Source organism: Phyllobates terribilis, unplaced genomic scaffold (genome assembly GCF_046119375.1).
Source record: "Phyllobates terribilis strain yellow unplaced genomic scaffold, ASM4611937v1 Scaffold_1__5_contigs__length_1240528914, whole genome shotgun sequence".
Taxonomy (NCBI): domain Eukaryota; kingdom Metazoa; phylum Chordata; class Amphibia; order Anura; family Dendrobatidae; genus Phyllobates; species Phyllobates terribilis.
This window is the reverse complement of record NW_027362761.1, coordinates 243,315,354-243,334,410: the sequence shown is the minus strand read 5'-3', so window position 1 is coordinate 243,334,410 and position 19,057 is coordinate 243,315,354.

The window sequence follows — 19,057 nt, the reverse complement described above, 5'->3', positions numbered from 1 at the left end:
CAAGCTGCTCCCACAACAGCTCAATGGGATTGAGATCTGGTGACTGCGCTGGCCACTCCATTACAGATAGAATACCAGCTGCCTGCTTCTTCCCTAAATAGTTCATGCATAATTTGGAGGTGTGCTTTGTGTCATTGTCCTGTTGTAGGATGAAATTGGCTCCAATCAAGCGCTGTCCACAGGGTTTGGCATGGCGTTTCAAAATGGAGTGATAGCCTTCCTTAATCAAAATCCCATTTACCTTGTACAAATCTCCCACTTTACCAGCACCAAAGCAACCCCAGACCATCACATTACCTCCACCATGCTTAACAGATGGCGTCAAGCACTCTTCCAGCATCTTTTCAGTTGTTCTGCGTCTCACAAATGTTCTTCTGTGTGATCCAAACACCTCAAACTTTGATTAGTCTGTCCATAAAACTTGTTTCCAATCTTCCTCTGTCCAATGTCTGTGTTCTTTTGCCCATATTAATCTTTTCCTTTTATTAGCCAGTCTCAGATATGGCTTTTTCTTTTCCACTTTGCCCTGAAGGCCAGCATCCCGGAGTCGCCTCTTCACTGTAGATGTTGACACTGGCGTTTTGCGTGTACTATTTAATGAAGCTGCCAGTTGAGGAGCTGTGAGGCAGCGATTTCTCAAACTAGAGACTCTAATGTACTTGTCTTGTTGCTCAGTTGTACAGCGGGGCCTCCCACTTCTCTTTCTACTCTGGTTAGAGCCTGTTTGTGCTCTCCTCTGAAGGGAGTAGTACACACCGTTGTAGGAAATCTTCAGTTTCTTGGCAATTTCTCACATGGAATAGCCTTCATTTCTAAGAACAAGAATAGACTGTCAAGGTTCACATGAAAGTTCTCTTTTTCTGGCCATTTTGAGAGTTTCATAGAACAAACAAATGTAATGCTCCAGATTCTCAACTAGCTCAAAGGAAGGTCAATTTTATATCTTCTCAAATCAGCCAATCTGTTTTCAGCTGGGCTAACATACTTGTGCAAGGGTTTTCTAAACATACATTAGCCTTCTTACACAGTTAGCAAACACAATGTACCATTAAAACACTGTAGTGGTGGTTGTTGGAAATGGGCCTCTATACACCTATGTAGATATTGCAATAAAAACAAGACGTTTTCAGCTAGAATAGTCATTTACCACATTAACAATGTATAGAGTGTATTTCTGATTCATTTAATGTTAGCTTCATTGAAAAAAAAATGTGCTTTTCTTTCATAAATAATGAAATTTCTAAATGACCCCAAACTTTTGAACGGTAGTGTATGTGTGTATATATATATATATATATATATATATATATATATATATATATATATATATATATATATATATATATATATATATATTTTAGAATTCATTATTTCACTAGTATACATACAATTCAATTAGTATTTCCTCATTTACCTGTTCCTTGCTTTCCAAAAATGAATGGTCTCTCATGGTTACCCATTGAGAATTTCATGGCTTTGTTCTCTGAATGTGTGTCAACTTTTCAGTCAACAGAACTTCCTGTATGATGAACGTGCATGGACTCTGCCATTGACCTTCTCTTCAGTTGAAGGGGGAGGGGGGGGCAGAAAATTCTATCACACTTAATGTTGATGATTGCACAGCTCCTGTCACAAAGTGATAATTAAAGAAGTTACTGTTTATGCTTTTGGCTGCATACTTATTATCCTCTCCTCTTTTTATTTTCCTAAATAAGCTAATAGATAAGTGTTCCCACAGAAGGCATAAAATCCTACTTGAAGGAACAGCACACCACAAGGTTTGGTTATGCTTTGTGATATTATAGTTGTAAGCAGTGTGCACTATCTGTATAAATCAATGTTTTGGGTACAATATCCTTAATCTGTGTACAAAAAAAAAACTGTACAAACAAGTAATTATATAGTCTATAGTTATCTTTTGCCTATGTACAGGCTACACTAAAGTTACACAAACCGGTAAATATAACAACCACTAAACCACTCTATTTTGTGTTTACCTCTATAGGACATACAGTGGGTACGGAAAGTATTCAGACCCTTTTAAATTTTTCACTCTTGTTTCATTGCAGTCATTTGGTAAATTCTAAAAAGTTTATATTTTTTTTCTCATTAAAGTACACTCTGCACCCCATCTTGACTGAAAAAACAGTATTGTACAGATTTTTGCAAATGTATTAAAAAAGAAAAACTGAAATATCGCATGGTCATAAGTATTCAGACCCTTTGCTCAGTATTGAGTAGAAGCACCCTTTTGAGCTAGTACAGCCATGAGTCTTCTTGGGAATGATGCAACAAGTTTTTCACACCTGGATTTGGGGATCCTCTGCCATTCTTCCTTGCAGATCCTCTCCAGTTCCGTCAGGTTGAATGGTGAACGTTGGTGGACAGCCATTTTCAGGTTTCTCCAGAGATGCACAATTGGGTTTAGGTCAGGTCTCTGGCTGGGCCAGTCAAGAATGGTCACAGAGTTGTTCTCAAGCCCCTCCTTTGTTATTTTATCTGTGTGCTTAGGGTCATTGTCTTGTTGGAAGGTGAACCTTCGGCCAAGTCTGAGGTCCAGAGCACTCTGGAAGAGGTTTTCATCCAGGATATCTCTGTACTTGACCATATTCATGTTTCCTTCAATTGCAATCACTCGTCCTGTCCCTGCAGGTGAAAAACACCCTGATAGCATGATGCTGCCACCACCATGTTTCACTGTTGGGATTGTATTGGGCAGGTGATGAGCAGTGCCTCAGTGCCTGGTTTTCTCCACACATACCGCTTAGAATTATCACCAAAAAGTTCTATCTTCGTCTCATCAGACCAGAGAATCTTACTTCTCATAGTCTGGGAGTCCTTCATGTGTTTTTGAGCAAACTCTATGCGGGCTTTCATATGTCTTGCACTGAGGAGAGGCTTCCGTCGGACCACTGCCGTAGAGGCCCGACTGGTGGAGGGCTGCAGTGATAGTTGACTTTGTTGAACTTTCTCCCATCTCCCTACTGTATCTCTGGAGCTCAGCCACAGTGATCTTGGGGTTCTTCTTTACCTCTCTCACCAAGGCTCTTCTCCCACGATTGCTCAGTTTGGCTGGACGGCCAGGTCTAGAAAGACTTCTGGTGGTCCCAAACTTCTTTCATTTAAGGATTATGGAGGCCACTGTGCTCTTAGGAACCTTGAGTAATGCAGAAATTCTTTTGTAACCTTCGCCAGATCTGTGCCTTGCCACAATTCTGTCTCTGAGCTCCTTGCGCAGTTCCTTTTGTAGCTCATGATTCTCATTTGGTCTGACATGCACTGTGAGCTGTGAGTTCTTATATAGACAGGTGTGTGCCTTTCCAAATCAAGTCCTATCAGTTTAATTAAACACAGCTGGACTCCAGTGAAGGAGTAGAACCATCTCAAGGAGGATCACAAGGAAATGGATAGCATGTGACTTAAATATGAGTGTCTGAGCAAATGGTCTGAATACTTATAACCATGTGATATTTCAGTTTTCCTTTTTTACTAAAATTGCAAAAATTTCTACATTTCTGTTTTTTTTTCAGTTGAGATGGGGTGCAGAGTGTACTTTAATGAGAAAAAAAATTAACTTTTTAGAATTTACCAAATGGCTGCAATGAAACCGAGTGAAAAACTTAAAGGGGTCTGAATACTTTCCGTAACCACTTTATTCTGCTAGATAGGAGAAAAATGTGAAAACACAGAGCCCTTGTTCGTTCTAAACATGTTCTCCATTAGCTTACACCCTATCTGTATATTGTTTTTTTTCAATTGTGTTTTGATCTTGTTGTCTTCACTATTGTGATATACTCCGATGAGTACTTTTAGAGATGAGCACAATATAGAGCGGCTTTCCTGTTCTTATGCCATAACCGCACATGAGCCCAAGGATCACGAGTGCCGACACCGCTGAAATGGCTCCAGCACGGGAGAGAAGTATAAGCTTTTTTTTATTTGACCAGGGCCAAACATTTAGATCAAGAAGGGGTTGTCCTAGTAGCGGACAACTCCTTTAAAGAATGTTCAGTCCCTATCACACAATGATTCTTTACTGTTAGAGCAGTGAGATTAAGTAACTCTGCCACGTGATATGATTGATTCGCTAAAAAAAAAAAAAAGAGCCTGGATGCTTTTCTTCAAAAATATAATATTACTGGTTATTGATACTATAGGTCGTTGATCCAGGGAACTTGTCTGACTGCCCTATGTGGAGTTGGGAAGGCCTTTTCCCCTAATATTGGTCAAATAGCATCTGTTTTGTTTTTGTGTTTTTTGTTTTTTCTTTGCCTTCCTCTTGATCAACATGTTAGGTTTTAGGCTGATCGAGTTGGAGTTGTGTCTACATTCAACCTTAAAAACGATTAAACCTGGAGCGGCTTTGTACTAGCCTCATCTCTCTCTTTATAGCTGGATCTTTAAAGTATCTAGTGTTTCAGAGAATTATATACCTGGCTGCAATCATGCAGCCAGGCACTGACACGCTGTCCAACCCTGGCAGGTTTTCTTAATCACTTCACGACAGCCAACGGTAAATAAACTGCGCTTACTGAGCTTTGTGCAGCGCTGATGCTTCTCTACGGACTGTGGTCTTGCAGTGCTTAGGAGCCCCAGAGTCTTGCAAGCGGTGGGATTCTGGTACAGAGCGATAGCTCTGACCGGCGACATCATGGGGACCTGATTGGCTCAGGTCCCGATTCTTATTACCCTGTGTTATCTTCCAAATGCCATGATCAATAGCGATTGTGGCATTTAGAAGTTTGAGAGGGAGAGGCCTCGTTCTCTGACCCCTCTGGTGCATCCCCGTGACATGGTCATGGGGGAACCGAGGGTTGTATTGGCAGCCGGAGGTCAATTGATGTCCTTTGGGTCCGCCAGCTGCAGTGGCCTGTAAGGCCGGGGTCACATTAGCATATAGGATCTGATGCAAAAGCATCGGATGCGATATGCTAACACTCGGCTCAAACGCTGCTGGGATGGGGGAGCAGAGTGTCTGTGCTCCAATCCTCTCGCATGTGAAAATCGCAACACAGGTGCGGAGGAGAACAAGAAGGCAATTTCTCCATTGCCTGTCTCTGCGTATATTGGACTGCACTGGGATGACATCCGAGTGCAGTTCGATGTTTCACATGCACCCATAGACTTGTATGGGTGACTGTGATCCAACTCTCTGATGTAATCGCAGCATGCTGTGATTGTTCTCTCATGCTGAATCGTCATGAGAAAATAATCGCAAACATGAACTGCCCCACAGAATAACACTGGTCTGAGTGCTATGCATGGCAACGTTTCGGCTTCACAGAACCTTTCTCAAGCAAGGTACAAGTGTTACTGGTGTGTTATCTATAGTTGAAAAACATTCATGTGATTATATCTCCTTAAATTCATTCACAATTTTCCATATTTTACAATCATAATACACATATATATATAGAATATCAAATAGTGTAAATACATTACATGCATTTATATAAGTATATATTTAATTTCATAGTTTAACCATTTCGTAAATAAAGTGACAAGTGCATATAACAATCATAACTAGACTCATGTGTATTTTATAATTAAGGAGGGGCGACTCACCCAGCAATACCAGCAATATACACATTCATGACACACAGTGTGGGTGCGCCGTGTTGTCTTCGGCGTTCTGTGTAGTCCATTGCGCATGACACACACGCAGCCAATACCAGAAACCAATCTGGAGACTTTCCTTCCTGGCCATATGACCGCGCCTGCGCACTCTGCTCCTTTGTGCTGCGGTTTACACCAGAACCGCACGTGTGCACTAAATTCTCTGCTGTTGCCGTCGGCATTTTGGAATATGCAGAGTTTTTTTCCAAAACGCAAGTACACAATCTCTTTCTCACATTAACAATGTCCTTTTACAGATAATACCACATCATGGCAGTCCTTCCCTGTACCATAGAGTTGGGGAATTCTTATTTATTTTATTTCAAAAGGACCACAGCATGAATCCATAGGTTTCCCCATCGCTGGGTACGTCCATGAACTTAAGGAATCAGAGCAAAATTGCAAAATTGTGAATGAATTTAAAGAGATATAATCACATGAATCATGTTTTTCAAATACACTGTGTTCCAAATTATTATGCAAATAATATTTTCTCAGATTTTCCCAAATTACCTATATGAATTGCAGTCATTGTAATTTTCCAGTCAAATAACTATTAGAGTACAATTGAAAGGTTTTTGTACAAACTGCCTATGATAACAGTATATTTTTAAAAAAAATAAAAAACTCAAACTGCACTCAGAATGCATGTTCCAAATTATTATGCACAGCAGAGTTTTCAACCTTTTCATTTTAATAAAGAACAAAAAAATGGTCATTTTTGAAATTACAAGCATTAGCAGGTTATTACAAACTGAAATCAAACAGTTTTCAACTCAAAACTTTATTCTAGGTGATGTTACATTTGCACATAGGACCGCTTGTTCGAAAGGAGCTTCTGAACTCTCTCGTCCATTGAATTTGTCAGGATTTGGATGGTTTCTGCTTCAATTGTTTTGCATGAGGACAGAATACCCTCCCAGAGCTGTTGCTTAGATGTGAACTGCCTCCCTCCATCATAGACACTCCTTTTGATGATGCTCCAGAGGTTCTCAATGGGGTTGAGGTCAGGGGAGCATGGGTGCCACACCATAAGTTTGTCCCCTTTTATGCCCATAGTAGCCAGAGATGCAGATGTGTTATGTGCAGCATGAGACGGGGCATTATCATGCATGAAATGATCTTGCTGTGGAATGCACGGTTCTTCTTCTTGAACCATGGAAGGAAGTGCTGTTTGAGAAACTCAACATACATTATGGAGTTCATCTGTACCCCTTCAGGGATCCTAAAAGGGCCGACAATCTCTCTCCCCATGATTCCAGCCCAAAACATTACTCCACCTCCTCCTTGTTAGCGCCTTAGCCGTGTTTGCATGGGGTGTCCATCAACCAGCCATCCTCCACTCCATCCATCTGGACCATCGAGATCATTTCATGCATGATAATGCCCCGTCTCATGCTGCACATAACACAACTGCATCTCTGGCTGCTATGGGCATAAAAGGGGACAAACTTATGGTGTGGTCCCCATGCTCCCCTGATCTCAACCCCATTGAGAACCTCTGGAGCATCATCAAAAGGAGTGTCTATGATGGCGGGAGGCAGTTCACATCTAAGCAACAGCTCTGGGAGGGTATTCTGTCCTCATGCAAAACAGTTAAAGCAGAAACCATCCAAAACCTGACAAATTCAATGGACGAGAGAGTTCAGAAGATCCTTTCAAACAAGGGGTCTTATGTGCAAATGTAACATCACCTAGAATAAAGTTTTGAGTTGTAAACTGTTTGATTTCAGTTTGTAATAACCTGCTAATGCTTATATTTTCAAAAATGACCATTTTTTTGTTCTTTATTAAAATGAAAAGGTTGAAAACTCTGCTGTGCATAATAATTTGGAACATGCATTTTTTGAGTGCAGTTTGAGTTTTTTATTTTTTTTAAAATATACTGTTATCATAGGCAGTTTTTACAAAAGCCTTTCAATTGTACTCTAATAGTTATTTGACTGGAAAATTACTATGACTGCAATTCATATAGGTAATTTGGGAAAATCTGAGAAAATATTTGCATAATAATTTGGAACACAGTGTATATGTGACATGCAGGAGTAGTGCTGTTGCTTCCAAAACATCCAGCAATTGTTACAAATAACACAAGCACAGGAGACGGGAAGTGTTGTGCTTCAGAAGCATCCAGCAACTAGAGGGGTTAACACAGTCACAGGAGACAGGGAGTGTTTTAGCAGAGCCCCAGGGGGATTGTGGGGAACTTGTTATTGTAATCTGGCTGAAGCCAAAGAGAAAGGTGGTGGTGTGTTATCTGGATCTGACAGAAGGCAACTGAACAGGATTCAGATCAGGAGAGAAACTAAACGCAGGTGAGATAAACTCCCTGAACTAACAGTGCAGAGTATTATCAGGTAAGAAGATAAAGACTGGAAGGAATTGTCACATGGATCATCTCCCTCATAAAACCCTACCCCTCCTCCATCTCCATGCAGGATAACGAATGCTGTGTACTATTGTGTTCTTGGGAAGGAAAAACCTGTGGTTGTGAATGCATAGAAGTGTGCTGCTAAGAATTATGCTACTGAAGAGACTAATACTGTGCCTTGTGAAGAAACTACTGTATTGTTACTGGAGCCGGTTGCTCAAGAAACTCAGACTGTACTGTAATGAAGATTGTTGCTGTAATATCCCTGAATTGCACTGGCCGTGCTTCAGATTAAATTGCACTGTTAAACTGTTGAAAGACTCTTGTCAGATGTGTCTGGTCAGCAATTGAATATATCTCGTGTCTGAGAGAAACTGCAGCCATATAGTTGCCCTGAGTAACGGTTCCTCCAGGATTCCAAAGAATTCATGAAACCCGTCTCACCCTATCTGAACCTAGCGGCATGCGTGTAACATTGGTGGCCCGCAGGGGGAATCCTGAGCAGGAATTAGCGTGTAGAGGGAGAAGAGGAAAAGTGGTTGTTTTTCCAACTGAGGGCCATGAAAAACCGCAACATTATTGAGCTTTTGGTATCTTTTCTCAAGACCAGTGATCAGAACGTGGCAGAGGATCCTATCCTGGGTTATAATGCAATCAGTGAGGTCATCACGAAACACAAGACATGGGCGTTGGTGGTGGATGCAATTGCCACATCACTTGCCATACCCAACACCGTGGTGGAAAATGTGATTCATAGAGTAAAGAAAGCACAGAATACAATGAACCTAAAAGAAGTCAAGGTAGGCTTGCGCCCAACTATCATAACTGCAAACCAAATGGTGGGGGTGAGGTGTGGAGTCCAGGTCGAACTGGGAAGAAAAGCCCAGAAAAGACTGTTCGTACCAAAAGACTCCTCAGAACTTCCGGAAGGCCTAGTTCAAGGTGAGACTGGCTTATGATTCCTACTGATGGGTTTGCTCGAGTGACAGTAACGGTGATGAATACTACGAAACACGAAATTAGGCTGGATCCAAAGTCTGTGTTAGGTCACATTGAAACCGCTAAAACGGTATATCCAGCCAGTGTGGTACCCGCCCAGGGGTCTACCATGAATTCAGTCTCCCCACCAAGGTACAGGAGTTGCCAAGGGGAGGAAATTTCACGACCCACCTCAGGATCCTGGGATCCCCCAGTATCCCTGAAACACTTGTGTGCTGAAGATATAGCGATAGCAAAACCGATGCTGAGTGTTATGCTCGTGCCCGGACTGACTGGCTTGAACATGATTAGTGATCCCACTGTACCATGAACCAAGGAGTGCCTGGAGGGGCGTAACTAAGTATCAACCCGATCCGACCAAGGTCACACGGCGGCTTAGTCGACTCCGTGAACCAAGGAGGAACTGAGCAGAGGGACCAGGTGCTACTCCAGGTCAGACCCTGGTCACAGTTGTTGACCCACACCGGGGAATGCAGGAACAGGCAGGTTAGACTGACATACAGGCAGGTGGGTATTGGCAGGCACGGCTGGTATGCAGACAGGTGGATACTGGTAAGCACGGCTGGTATGCAGACAGGTGGGTACAGGCAAGTACGGCTGGTATGCAGACAGGTGGGTACAAGCAAGTACGGCTGGTATGCAGACAGGTGGGCACTGGCAAGCACGGCTGGTATGTAGACAGGTGGGCACTGGCAAGCACGGCTGGTATACAGACAGGTGGGCACTGGCAAGCACGGCTGGAGTGCAGACAGGGAGGTACTAGCAGGTTGGAGCGTAGGCTGGATAGGGTCCAATACAGACTGGGAGACAGGTACAGAGCCGCAGATGCGGTAGGCAAGCAGAGTAAAGCGAAACCGTCGGAGCGGAGGACAAGGCAGAGCAGAGAGGAACTGCTGGTGCGGTAAGCAAGCAGAGCAGAGCAAAAACCGCAGGTGCGGTGGGCAAGGCAGATCAGAGCGGAACCGACGGAGCGGTGGACAAGGCAGAGCAGAGAGGAACCGCCAGAGCGGTGGACAAGGCAGAGCGGAGAGGAACCGCCGGAGCGGTGGACAAGGCAGAGCAGAGAGGAACCGCAGGTGCGGTGGACAAGGCAGAGCAGAGCGAAACCACAGGTGCGGTGGACAAGGCAGAGCAGAGCGAAACCGCAGGTGCAGTGGACAAGGCAGAACAGAGCGGAACCACCGGAGCGGTGGGTAAGGCAGAGCAGAGAGAAACCGCTGGCGTGGTGAGCAAGCAGAGCCGAACAGGGCTGAAGGTGCAGGCAGAGAGGACAGGGCTCTGTTCACATGGAACAGACTGGAAAATACAAGAAGATGGCTAGAACACAGGAGGAAGATACGGAGGAAGGGAAAAGGGACATGCAGAACCAGATACACACAAGGTACTTACTATGAAGTAGCGAGTGGACACAAAACTCACAAACAGAAGTACAGAGATAACGAGTTGGAGTTAGGTGCAGGTTCAGATACTGCAGGAAAAGGGAAGGTACGAACATAGAGGCAAACAGGTAACAGGCTAGGATACAGTTCAGACAGGAACTGCTACTGCAATGAGATACAAGAACGAGCCTGGGTATACAGCCCCCAGAGTGGCGGAAACAGACTAGAAGTCAGAAATAACAGGCCTGGGTATGCAGCCCACAGGGTGGCAGAAACAGACAAGATAACAGGCCTGGGAATGCAGCCCCCAGGGTGGCAGCAACAGACAAGATGCAAGACAAGACCTGGCAACTCAGAGGCAAGAAGCACACTGAAAGTTTGTGTTGCTCAGGCACCTCCTTCTGGGTGGAGGGGGGTTAAATATCCAGTGACTCACAGCTGGAGATTCATTAGGGGTGCGCCCACAGCAGCTATAAGAATCAGGAAGTAACCGGGCCGCCGCCCTAAGCAGTCAGTCAAGAGACATGCACACAGCATGAGCTGGAGCAAGGTTTGCAGGCTGGACTGACAGGTAAGATTGCGGTCTTGCATAGTGGGAGGTGGTGCACTATGCAAGCACGCCACCAGGGATGTTACAGTACCCCCCCCTTACGCCCCCTCTTCTTCAAGCCTGCAAGGGTCTTCTGCAGAGAATTTGGAGGCCAATCCTTCTCTTCAAGAGGATTACCTCTTCTGTCCATTAGAGGAAACGAAACTGATCTCATCATCTTGGTGACTAGGATGCTTCCTCCTATCAAGCCATCCTCAGCAACAGATGAAGTGGGTGAAGTACCAGGAACAGCACACAGGAAAGTCTCTCTCCATTTGTTATCAGCTAGCATCCTGGTGGATTCAGGAGACAACTGGAGGTCCTCCGCCTGGTTGGAGGGGTGCAGAGACTCGGGGTTAACCACCGCCTTGACGTACACTATACCAAGCTTACTGGATGCAGTGGGCGGCGTACCAGGTACCGGGTGTAGGAAAGTCTCTCTCCGTTTATCAGGTAGCACCCCGGGAAATTCAGGCGACAACTGGAGGTCCTCCGCCTGGTTGGAGGGGTGCAGAGACTCGGGGGTAATCACTGCTTCGAAGTACATTTTGCCAAGCTTACTGGATGAAGTTGGCGGCGTACCAGGTACCGGGTGTAGGAAAGTCTCCCTCCGTTTAACAGGTAGCACCCCGGGGAATTCAGGAGATAACTGGAGGTCCTCTGCCTGGTTGGAGGGGTGCAGAGACTCAGGGGTAATCACTGCTTTGATATACACTTTGCCAAGCTTACTGGATGAAATGGGCGAAGTACCAGGTACAGGGTGTAGGAAAGTCTCTCTCCCTTTGTTATCAGGTAGCACCCCGGAGGATTCAGGAGACAACTGGAGGTCCTCCGCCTGGTTGGAGGGGTGCAGAGACTCGGGGGTAAACACCGCCTTGATGGACGTAGGACCAGATTTATTAGAGACGGAGGGTACTTGCTTTAGGACCATCTTCAGACTGGTTTCAGAGATGACATGTCTGTAAGGTGGGACGGTACCTGAAACCAGATCATTGGTACAATCGTCGAGACTGTGTGGGGACATCGCCTCCGCTTCTCTTCCTTCGGAGAGTTCAGCGCACAGCGAGTCAGCAACTAGCAGATCTGGTGAAGAAGAAGAAGAAACTGCTGACTGTCCTGAAGATGTGGGGACTGGACACCCCTTATACCTTAGCAGTCCCCCAGGATACACCATGCAGGATCTCCAGACCTGAGCGGGCACTAGATCTCTCAGCTCTGGACGACCTGTGGGTAAGCCAGTCAGCACCTGGAATGTGAACTTCTTCATGTGTAATGCTCCAATCTGGAGCTTAATTTGTACAGACATATTTTGACTGTTTCTGAGTAGGGCTCGTCCTTCTGCTGACAATGCCCAAACCGGCTTCTGGAGTTGTCGGACGAGAATCAGACACCGACTTTTCAAGGCTTTAAGCCCGAAACTTCCGGTTAATCCGAGGCCTTCACTTGCCACGGAGACAGTCATGGTCATCTGTGGAGAGGAAACACTAACGCCAAGGGCTGCCTCTCCTACAGGCCTAATGTCTTGGGATTCTCCAACCTTCGCTGGACAAAGACGGTCAGGGGGTCCCAAACCACCGCAGCGGGACCGCAATCCGATTTTGTGACTGAGTTCTGGCTTCTGCTTTGCCTGATGAACATAGTCATCCCTCATGGATTCTGTGCGGAAAGCTGCCTCTACAGGCTGGGGAACAGGAGGTCTTTGGGAGGACAGAACCTGGCGTGACTGTTTACCTCTACGCCTTCCACGTCTGGACTGCCTCTTGAGGTTGGGAAGAGAAGTATTCTGCGGAGCATAGTCATCCTGTGTGGATTCTGGGTGGCAGCAGTCTCTTCGGGCTGGAGGACTGGTAGGCTACCTACACACATTACCCATCGGGGCTGCTCTGGGATATTGGGAAGGGAAGCTTTAGCAGAGGCTTCAGGATTAGGGTGATCGAAGACCATTAAAAAGGCCACCAGGAAGGCCTGCAGGTCAAAGACGATAGGATCCCATGATTCCAACTGGGGGGTGATCCATTTTAAGGCGTCACCCACTAGGTAGAACATCATAAATGCCACTTTAACCCGATCGGTAGGAAAATAGTGAGCATAGAACTTGAAATGCAGCATGCATTGCTCCACAAATGCACGGCTTCGTTTTGGATCCCCATAGTACTGTGGTGGATCCGCAGGAACGAGTGCTGATAGATCCATTTGGGCTGGTGCGTAAATCGCCTGTGCCATAGCTTGAGAAAAAAAAAATTTTTTCTTGGTGCACGTATTCGCCAGACAAGGATTCAAAATGTCTCTGAGAGCGAAAGGCCGTGGGGCTCAACGGGAAACATGGCCTGAGCAAACTGTTACGCTCGCGCCCGGACTGACTGGCGTGAGCGTGATTAGTGATCCCACTGTACCATGAACCAAGGAGTGCCTGGAGGGGCGTAACTAAGTATCAACCTGATCCGACCAAGGTCGCGCGGCGGCTTAGTCGACTCCGTGAACCAAGGAAGAACTGAGCAGAGGGACCAGGTGCTACTCCAGGTCAGACCCCGGTCACAGTTGTTGACCCACACCTGGGAATGCAGGAACAGCCAGGTTAGACTGGCATACAGGCAGGTGGGTATTGGCAGGCATGGCTGGTATGCAGACAGGTGGATACTGGTAAGCACGGCCGGTATGCAGACAGGTGGGTACTGGCAAGTACGGCTGGTATGCAGACAGGTGGGTACAAGCAAGTACGGCTGGTATGCAGACAGGTGGGCACTGGCAAGCACGGCTGGTATGCAGACAGGTGGGCACTGGCAAGCACGGCTGGAGTGCAGACAGGGAGGTACTAGCAGGTTCGAGCGCAGGCTGGATAGGGTCCAGTACAGACTGGGAGACAGGTACAGAGCCGCAGATGTGGTAGACAAGCAAAGTAAAGCGAAACCGCCGGAGCGGAAGATAAGGCAGAGCAGAGAGGAACTGCTGGTGTGGTGAGCAAGCAGAGCGGAGCGAAAACCGCAGGTGCGGTGGGCAAGGCAGAGCAGAGCGAAACCGCCGGAGCGGTGGACAAGGCAGAGCAGAGAGGAACCGCCGGAGCGGTGGACGAGGCAGAGCAGAGCGAAACCGCAGGTGCGGTGGACGAGGCAGAGCAGAGCGAAACCGCAGATGCGGTGGACGAGGCAGAGCAGAGCGAAACCGCAGGTGTGGTGGACGAGTCAGAGCAGAGCGAAACCGCAGATGCGGTGGACAAGGCAGAGCAGAGCGAAACAGCAGGTGCGGTGGACAAGGCTGAGCAGAGTGGAACCACCGGAGTGGTGGGCAAGCCAGAGCAGAGAGAAGCCGCCGGAGCGGTGGGTAAGGCAGAGCAGAGGGAAGCCGCCGGAGGGGTGGGCAAGTCAGAGTAGAGAGAAACCGCTGGCGCAGTGAGCAAGCAGAGCCGAACAGGGCTGAAGGTGCAGGCAGAGAGGACAGGGATCTGTTCACATGGAACAGACTGGAAAATACAGGAAGATGGCTAGAACACAGGAGGAAGATACGGAGGAAGGGAAAAGGGACAAGCAGAACCAGATACACACAAGGTACTTACTATGAAGTAGGGAGTGGACACAAAACTCACAAACAGAAGTACAGAGACAACGAGTTGGAGTTAGGTGCAGGTTCAGATACTGCAGGAAAAGGGAAGGTATGGACATAGAGGCAAACAGGTAACCGGCTAGGATACAGTTCAGACAGGAACTGCTACTGCAATGAGATACAAGAACGAGCCTGGGTATACAGCCCCCAGATTGGCGGAAACAGACTAGAATTCAGAGATAACAGGACTGGGTATACAGCCCCCAGAGTGGAGGAAACAGACTAGAAGTCAGAGATAACAGGCCTGGGTATGCAGCCCCCAGGGTGGCAGAAACAGACAAGATACAAGACAAGACCTGGCAACTCAGAGGCAAGGAGCACACTGAAAGTTAGGGTTGCTCAGGCACCTCCTTCTGGGTGGCGGGGGTTTAAATATCCAGTGACTCACAGCAATAGGCTGGAGACGCATTAGGGGTGCGCCCACAGCAGGTATAAGAATCAGGAAGTAACCGGGCCGCCGCCCTAAGCAGTCAGTCAAGAGACATGCACACAGCATGAGCTGGAGCAAGGTTTGCAGGCTGGACTGACAGGTAAGATTGCGGTCTTGCATAGTGAGAGGTGGTGCACTATGCAAGCACGCCACCAGGGATGTTACACTGAGAGAAGTGTGTCATGCATTCTCTAAAGATGACTGTGATACAGGCTGTATCCCGTTGTTGCTGTTGAAAATCAATTTGAAAGACACGACCCCAGTAACCAGAAGTTACATGTCTGTGCCGAAACCATTACACCGTGAAGTGAAAGAGTATTTACAAGATCTAATCTACAGAGGTTGGGTCCAAAAGTCAAAGTTGTCTTATTCCTCTCCTATTGTTTATGTTAGGAAGAAGGACGGTACGTTGAGACTCTGCTGTGATTACCGGGAACTAAACCGAGAGTCAGTACTTGATCGGTACCCGATACCAAAGATTCAAGATATGCTGGATAGCCAATCAGGAAGTACCTGGTTCTCTGTCCTCGATCAGGGTAAAGCATACCATCAAGGGTTTGTTGAAGAGTCCAGTAGACCCTTGACACCATTCATCACACCGTGGGGGTTGTATGAGTGGATCCGCATACCGTTTGGGCTCAGTTCAGTTCCAGCAGAATTTCAGAGGAGCTTGGAGACCTGTTTGGAAGGATTGAGGGACGATATCAGCCAGCCGTATTTGGATGACAATGTGGTACACAGCAAAACCTTCCGGGAGCATGTTGAACACGTGAGGACCGTATTACAGCAGTATCAATAAGACGGAGCTAAGTTGACCCCAAAGAAGTGTGAACTGTTCAAAAGGTAAGTCCGGTTTCTAGGTAAAATTGTGTCCGGAGAAGGATATATTATGGACCCAGCAGAAATTGCTCCAGTACTGGCCTTAAAAGACAAGCGGCCCTCTATTGTCAGGGAGTTGAGGCAGATCTTAGGATTCCTCTCCTACTATCGTACTTACGTTCGGAACTTCTCCAGGATTGCCACCCCGCTATACCTCCTCTTGGGGGCACGACAGAGTCAACAACATCCACGGAGAAAAACAAGAATGCGTTTAGGACCGGGCTTAAAAGAAACAACACCGTTTTGTCCTAACAGCCCATTCTCTGGACAGCAGACCACCAGGAGGTATTGGAAGAACTAGTAGACTACCTGGTAAAACCACCCATCTTGGGATATCCATCAAGATGGAAAATTGAGAGCCATCGGTTACGGTTCTAGAACATTGACAGACGCCGAGAAGAATTACCATCTACATTCTGGAAAATTGGAGTTTCCTGGCATTGAAATGGGCTATCTGTGAACGATTTAGACATTATCTCTACTACAGCAAAGAGTTTGAGGTATACACTGACAACAACCCTTTGACCTATGTCGTCACTACAGCCAAACTGAATGTAAAGGGCCAGAGATGGGTCGCTGAACTAGCTGACTTCAATTTCAGCATCAAGTACAGGCCAGGAAAATGCAATGCGGAAGCTGACGGATAGTTGAGAGTGCCACTAGATCCTGAGGAGTTCATGCAAGAATGCTTGGAGGAAGTCAGTCTGGAATCAATTGAGAGCACTACGCAAGCAATGCAAGCTTATAAAGAGAAAGACACACCATTGTGGTGTCCGTTGACTGTGGAAACCACCACAAGAGCGAGAGAACAAGATCACCCCCTGTCTATTCAACAACTACCAAAAGGGAAAATCTATAGAGCACAACGGGATGATGAGATAATTGGAAGAATACTACTTTATGTGGACCAAAATCGGTTTCCAAGTAAACGGGAGAGAGATAATGAGTCACCAGCAGTATCTGCTTTAGTTAAAGAATGGACGAAGCTCTACCTCAGTGAAGACGGTATCCTGTATCGTAAAGGAGGACAAAACCGGCAGTTGGTACTACCCAGAGTATTCCGTAGATTGGTCTTCAAAGAACTCCATGAAAATATGGGACACCTGGGAGTGGAAAGGATAACCAACTTGATCCATGAATGTTTCTTCTGGCCGTACATGCAGAGAGATATTGAGAGGTATGTGACCAGGGAGTGTGGGTGTCTGAAAGATAAACCTCCCAACACATCATCCCGGGCACCTATGGGCAACATCCAAACTATGTATCCGTTTGAGATGGTCTCAATAGACTTTCTACATCTTGAGACGTGCAAGGGTGGTTACGAATGCATATTGGTGGTGATGGACCATTTTACTCGATATGCCCAAGCTTATGCTACCACCAATAAAGCTGGTCGAACAGCGGCAGAGATGATCTTCAATGATTTTGCTTTGAGGTTTGGGTTCCCTATGAGGTTACACCACGACCAAGGAAGAGAATTTGAGAACCAGCTCTTTGCCAAGCTAGGAAATTACTGTAGAATTCAGAGATCCCACACAAAGCCCTTTCACCCAGAGGATAATGGAAAAGTGGAACGTTTTAACCAGACATTATTGTCGATGTTGCGCACTTTAACAAGTGACGAGAAGAAAGACTGGAAGAGCTCTCTGTCAAAAGTGGTACATGCCTATAACTGTACAAAGAGCGATGCAACGGGTTACTCACCCTTCTTCCTATTATATGGACGATCGCCAAGACTGCCAATCGACATTATGTTCGATACTCCGTGTCAGAGACTTACAGAACATATCTGGAGTACGTTTGGAAATGGAAGGAACGGATGGCAGAGGCATACAACATAGCGTCCAAAGTGGTTACGCAAGGACAGAGCAAGAGTAAGGAGTACTATGATCGAAAATGTTATGGAGCAGAATTGGCATCGGGAAGCCGGGTGCTAGTCAAGAACGTACGTGAGAAAGGTGGTCCAGGAAAACTTTGTTCGTACTGGGAAAACAAGGTGTGTGGTCTTAAAAAGGAAAGCCGATGACAGTCCAGTGTATGAAATCCAATTGGAAAGAGGGGACAAGGAAACCAGAATAGTCAATCAGAATTTATTACTACCCTGTGATTATCTCCCACCACAACAAGACTTTCCAGAAGTAGACCAACATCGACCGAGATCGACTAAGGGACCACCGCAGACTGATGCTCCGGAGGTGGATAGTGATCTTAAAAATTTCAATGAGGAAGAGCACACTGTTGTATTTCTCTGACCGGCAAGGAGAGGGATGTACCATCCTCAACAGAGTGAACTAAGTCCCGAGGCTCCAGAGTTTGTACCAAGGAGTACAGATGAAGTCCAATTCAGATCTGATGATCGAACACCGGTCACTGAAGAGACCGATCGATACTTAGGAGTAGCAGAATTACCAGACCAGGTGAAAACGGACCATTCAAGAGAAGTACAGGAACTTACAGAGGCAGTTCCAAGATCATCTGAGGAAGTATGAGAAATGAGTGCGGCAGAAGAAACTCCTGTAACCAAAGAACCCGTGATATCTGAGGAACAACCCACCAGGAGGATGTTGACTCGAGAAGTGAGGAGGCCCATAATGCTGACGTACGAGACACTTGGAGAACCCAGTCAAGTGCCAAGGACTGTCAACTAGAAACAGGTATCTCTGCCTGTGGACTAGGAAAGCCCACTTGAGTGGTATTCACCACTGAGAGACAGTATGGACAATGTTACCTGGTGGAAAGAGTTGTTTTGGCCTAGTGAGAGAGAGAGCTGGTTGACAACGTATGAAAAGCTCCAGCGGAAGAGATGCTGATTGTTTTAATTGTGTTTATTGTTTATTTCTTACAGGAGTCCTACAAGAAAAAGGTCGTAAGAATAGTTTGTTATCAATGTTTATAAATGTTATACCAATTTGACAATGACAAATTTATATATATAGTTACTAAGCTTTCACCACTGTCTCAGATTTGGTCAGATTGACCAATTAAGACAAATGTCGAGGACGACATTTAAAAAGGAGGGAAGAGTGTGACATGCAGAAGTAGTGCTGTTGCTTTTAAAGCATCCAGCAACTGTTACAAATAACACAAGCACAGGAGACAGGAAGTGTTGTGCTTCAGAAGCATCCATCAATTAGAGGGGTTAGCACAGTCACAGGAGACAGGACGTGTTTTAGCAGAGCCCCAGGGTGATTGTGGGG